Below are 6,050 nucleotides of genomic sequence, written 5' to 3'. Positions count from 1 at the left end.
GAACAATCTTTGGACTCAGCTTCACTATGCTCCCCTGTAATGACGTCAGGGCACTTGTTTCAGTTCGACTGAAACCAAAATATTTTCTCCTCGAAACTGAATTGGAATTCTTTGTACCAACAAAGAGAGCAACACCTTCTGTTCCGTGAGGCTTCTTTTGCTTTGTACTGAATTCACACTCGCCTTCTGTATTTTCGGAAAGTTAAACAGTGTGGACTGTGTATTTTTCTGACTTTTACAGATCAGCCCGAAAGAACACACATGACACATTTTTAAAAAAAATTTTGGTTTCCAAAGACTATTTTGATGCAGATAAATATTTTTATTAATTTTTGTGGGTTTTTTGTTTTTTTTTTTTAAAGTACCTCTGCATTGAGCATATTTTCTTACTTTTATTATTTTAATTAATATGAGAAACAACTGTTTTAATGCAGTTTATGAATTACAAATGTGTTCATAGCCTATTTGTAACATGTGGATTTCTTTGTCAGTTTCATTATCCATTGCACTTTTAATTTTTTATTATTTTTTTACCATACCTCAGATAATGTAAGCTTAGTTCTACATCTTAAAATGTTTAAATTCTCTTCAATAGCACCTAAAGGCTCAGTTTGAATTTGTGTGTGTGTGTGTGTGCGCGTGTGTGTGCGTGTGTGCGTGTATGTGTGTGTATTTAAATGCACGGCATTATCCTGGTTCATGAAATTTTATTTCTTTTGCAGACACAAGGGTTATATGGGTTAAATGCAAAAAGGAAAATGTAATAACTTTTTTGATGGAATTTAGAGTTGAAGGTAGGAATAGACTTAGAGGTACAAATTTACTGTTTGTAGCATTTTACTGGTATCTAATTCTGACTGGTCCTTACTTCTTTTATCTACTCCCTGTCCTCATTCTTGAACAGCTGGAGGAATACTCTTAATTCTCTCCATCAAGCATATACTATGAAAGCAGACTACTTAAAAATACCTCTTCTCTGATCCTCTGCTATCCTCATTGTATAGACTCACGGGGAACTAGTCCCATAGGGGAAGACTTTGAAGAACTGAAGGAAATGAATCCTGTAAAGTTATCCATATCAAGTCTCATTGTCAAAACATTTTTATTACTCAGTCAAATACCCTTTGACTTTCCTATCATAAAGTTAATTATCCCAGTGAATAGTTTTCTGCTTCATAGAAAAATTTCTGATATATATATTTTAAAAAGCTGGTGATATGAGAAACTTAATTGGGAATTTGATGATTAAAATGGTACTTAATTCTCAATGCAAATATTTCATGTTGGACATAGATCACAAAACATGGCAGAAGAGAACCTAACTTATTTGTTTCCTTGGATAATCATTTTTATCTATTTCTATCAAGTACAAGTATTTATCATAAGAAATGTGGTGATAAAAATGTACAGATACTGTTTAGAAAGGTATATGTCTCTTGCAGAAAGACATATTCAATGAAAATTTGTGATGTACTTAAGTGTGCTTCTTTGAAAGGATACTGATAAACATTTTTTTTTCTTTTTGGGTCACACCCGGCGATGCACAGGGGTTACTCCTGGATCTGCTCTCAGGAATTACTCCCGGCGATGCTCAGGGAACCATATGGGATTCTGGGAATCGAACCCGGGTTGGCCGCATGCAAGGCAAATGCCCTACCCGCTGTGCTGTCATTCCAGCCCCGTGATAAACATTTTTAAGAGAACATTTATTTTGGTGTATAAATGCAAAGTAAAAAGTAAAGTAAAAAAGTAAAGGCCCTCTCGTTGATCATCAATTTGCTTGAGCGGGCCCAGTAACGTCTCCATTGGAGACTTTGTTGTTGCTGTGTTTGGCATATCAAATACGTCACAGGGAACTTGCCAGGCTCTGGCGTGCAGGCGAGATACTCTCCGGTAGCTTGCTGGGCTCTCCGAGAGGGGCGGAGGAATTGAACTTGGGTCGGCCATGTTGGTTGCGTGCAAGGCAAACGCCCTACCGCTGTGCTATCGCTTGGAAAGTGATATCGCTTGGAAATGGCTGGAGTGATAGCACAGCGGTAGGGCATTTGCCTTGCACGCAGCCAACATGGCGGACCCGAGTTCGATTCCTCCGCCCCTCTCGGAGAGCCTGGCAAGCTCCCCGTGACGTATTATATATGCCAGACACAGTAACAACAAAGTCTCCAATGGAGATGTTACTGGGCCCACTCGAGAGCAAATCGATGATCAAAGGGAGGGCAAAGTAAAAAGCAACCAAAATTGATGTTATTTCCACTCAAACAGATGGTTTCCGGTTTAAGGAGACAAAATATAATACACATGTAACACATAAACTCCATCTATTCACTAAAAACATCATGCATATATTATGAAATAATATATTATCCATTGACCTGATTAAATATTATTTGCATTTAATGAAAGACTTGAAAAATATAACTTGGGTAACTACAAAAATTTAAGTTAATAAAGTAAAATTTTCCTGAGTTAAATGAAATGATGAGAATTTGCAAACATAGATAAGTCTAACTCTTATCCAGCTGGAATACCACCTTATATGCATGATATAAGGCTAAAATTATCCTCCAGTTTGTTTTAGTTTATTGTTAAGAATTGTGTGCTGTATATCAAATTCTTAGTACACATGAAAAACTAAAGTTGTAAAACAGCAAGAATAGAGATGTGTTTGCTAAATGGGCAAGGAAAAATTATATTAATGATGCTGAATAACAAACCAAGTTAATGCATATATTATGTGAGACTAATCTGGCTGGTAGTTCATTTTAAACTGAAAAATAACAACTTATCTTGTAGTTCTACCCTGATTTGATTAGCATGTGAAGGTTAAAGTAGGATAGTTACCAACTATCTATTATGCAAGTCAGGACTCATTAATTTCAAAATTTAAAGCCAAGCTAAGATAAAAAAAAACAATTTAAATTGCACTCAATTTTAGTTTACTGGCCATCAAGAATTATATTTAATTAATGCTCACTGGAGCATAAAGATACTTAAATTAATTAATTGAATGAACTCACATGTGGAAAATATGTGTAATATAATTTCATACCAATACATCCAACTTTCCAGAATGTTCCTTACTTAAACAAAGTTTTGGGGTTTTTAAGTATCTAGACTCATTTAATATGAGCAAAATTATTTAATTGAAATTATGATTCAGTGATTTTTTACACTAATTGTAGGGGTCCAATTTGTCCACAAGAGAGACAACAAACATCTTTAGAATGACAGTTTTAGCAATTATGTTATATTTATTTAATACAATTTATGGAACTTCTATTGAGGTAGGTAGAGGAAACACTGGTTTTTGTTTCCAAAACATATCATCACTTCCCTTAAAGAAACCAAGTTGAGAGAGTGCATATAAATTATCTAAAGTTTTTTAGCTGAGTTATAGTGTCTCAATGGTTCAATACTATGTGACTAGAAAGGATACTGACAAATAATTGTTTACAAATTCACTAATTATATTGTTTAAATGACGGTTTGTATTATAACTGAAAATTCGAAGGATACATTTACTCTCATATTTATCTTGAAATAGAAGACAAACATTTTCTTACTTTAATAGTTTCCAGTCTTGTGAAGGCGAGAGGAAATAAGTCATGGCTTACCACTATTTCAGTGATGAAATAAAGATTTTGCTCTAAGCAAAAAAGGTGAAGCATGCCATAGAATAGCATGATAGCACTGAAGTTAATTCACTTCTCTTGCATACAGCTCACACCGGTTCAGATCCTAGCGCCGAATATGGTTCCCTTGACCATCCAAGGAGCGACCCCTACGCACAGAGCCAGAAGTAAGCCCCGACCACTCCCGGGTGTGACCAAAATCAACAACAAAAAACTTGAGTTATGGCACTACGTTTACAGTGACAGATACTCATTTGTATGGCTAGCTTTGCAAATAATAACAGGATGGTAGTTAGTGCTTTGAGAAGCTAATTCCAAAATAATCTAGGTCCAGAGAGATAGTACAGCTGATAGGGTGTTTGCCTTCCACGCCGCCGACCCAGGTTTGATTCCCAGCATCACATTCGGTCCCCAGGGCACCGGCAGGAGTGATTCCTGAGTGCAGAGCCAGGAGTAACCCCTGCGCATCACTGAGTGTGGCCCAAAAAGCAAAAAATAATAATAGCAATCTAAAGTTTACCTTATAGCTGTATCTAAATGGTGATCATGTAAAATCTATTTTCAATTCCATGCTCTTTTCTGATAGTAATTGAAAGATAATTTCAGAAAAGTAAATATGCTTCAATGCCCGAGGAGACTAGGGAGAAGAATCCGGCCTTGAAGGAGTCAGTAGAGGTATTTTTAAATCTCAGAACCACATATATTATTCCAATGTATCATCAGAAAATCGAGCTAGAATGCATCCATCAAAGTATAAAATAAAATACTATGTGAAAATCAGTAACTCTTCCACATTTTTAATTTTATTAAGTCATCTTTTGTATTGACTCTGCCTTATTATCACTGACTCCTTAGTTCTCCTTTGATCCTTCTCTATGTGATCTTTAATGCTGTCGTTATCAGATGCTGCATAAATATTAGAATGTTAAGGTTTTCAGACAAAAAGACATGGTTTCTCCTCAGATGAAGTGAAAACTATATGTCTAGATGATAATAGCTACATTAAAAAAATGTCAATAAGGTATTAAACATAGATTTTCTTTTTCAGGATCTTAGATTAAAAATTAAAAAAAACACACACCTAAATGCAAGTCTGGATCAGAAGATTTACAGAACAGGTATCAATTCTGATTTAGTACTGTATTTGCAAACTGCAGATTTGAATCAATGCAGAGGGGAATGGTCAAAGCAATTTGACCTTTCATATTTTCAGGACCCATTTTTGCTAACAAATAGTTCTAAGACATTAATAAGAGATGTACTTTTTTTTTCCTCTTAAAACTCAAATCCTACTCTCCTTAGGAAACTTTCCAGGCATTCAGGGAGAAATTTTAGTATAGGTTGGGTAATGATTCAATTTTCTATGACCTTTCCCTTAGTGTTTTGACGATTATTATTTTATTATGTAAATCTAATAATGCTAATTATTATTAACACAATCTGGAGACGTGATTTGTCTAACTCTCAGCTAGTGGAACATTCTTTTATTTGCTCACTTACTTACTAAATACATTCCTTGTGGATATTAACATTAATGCATTTTGGGGGAGAATATGGCCTTTTTCATTGCTCATTGCCTAAAGTCAGGCTATAAGAACTTGAGATGGACTCGTAGGAACTAGGGCAGATCAAAGATTCCTCGCACTCCTGGGTCTTCTACTGGGGAGGCTTCTTCTCTAATTCCCTCAACAGAACAAAACAAAAAAGGAGTTTTCATTGTTTATAACAGTAAAATGATGTGTCTCTCAGACTTAATTCATGGAAATCGCTGGATATTATTTCTATATTACCAATACAGAACTTGGAATTTAAGTACAGATCTATAATATACTTATGTCTATATATGCAATATATAAAATAATAGATAGCATATAACCATAGAAAATAATTGTGTATACAGATATCACCCAGACAAGTGCTCAGAAATGCTTCCAAAAAGGATCTACGTGCTCAATAAGGTTTATTTGTTGAAAGTGATGATGATTCTAAAAGAATTTCGTGTGTGAGAGAAAATTGCTCCAAGTAGTGGGTGTTTCTCTTACTGCCTTTGGATTTCTCAAACATGAATCCTGAATACAGCTGAGAAAATTGGGCTCTTGCAACAGCATCGAAGTGGCAATAAATTAGTCACCTGGTGAATTCGCAACTGCATTGGCAATCATGCAGATAGGTTACGGTGTAAATCCCAGTGACTTCGTTATTTGTTCAGCCAAACAAGCAATTCAGCGGGATGCCAGTGGGTATCAATGGGAGAGTGAAGACATTATTTTTCAGTAATTTATTTCTAGTTGTGTTTTCCCTTTTTTCCTCAGATTAACTCTCCCTGAGAATACTGCCTTTTCCTGTATCCTACAGAGAGATTAGTGGGTGCATAATCACAAGGTGACAGGTCCTATTCCAAAGTATTTCTCATTAAAT

Source organism: Sorex fumeus, unplaced genomic scaffold (assembly GCF_029834395.1).
Source record: "Sorex fumeus unplaced genomic scaffold, SorFum_2.1 ptg000013l, whole genome shotgun sequence".
In the NCBI taxonomy this organism is placed as follows: Eukaryota; Metazoa; Chordata; class Mammalia; order Eulipotyphla; family Soricidae; genus Sorex; species Sorex fumeus.
The sequence above is the reverse complement of the archived record's forward strand: the minus strand, read 5'-3'. Positions refer to the sequence as shown.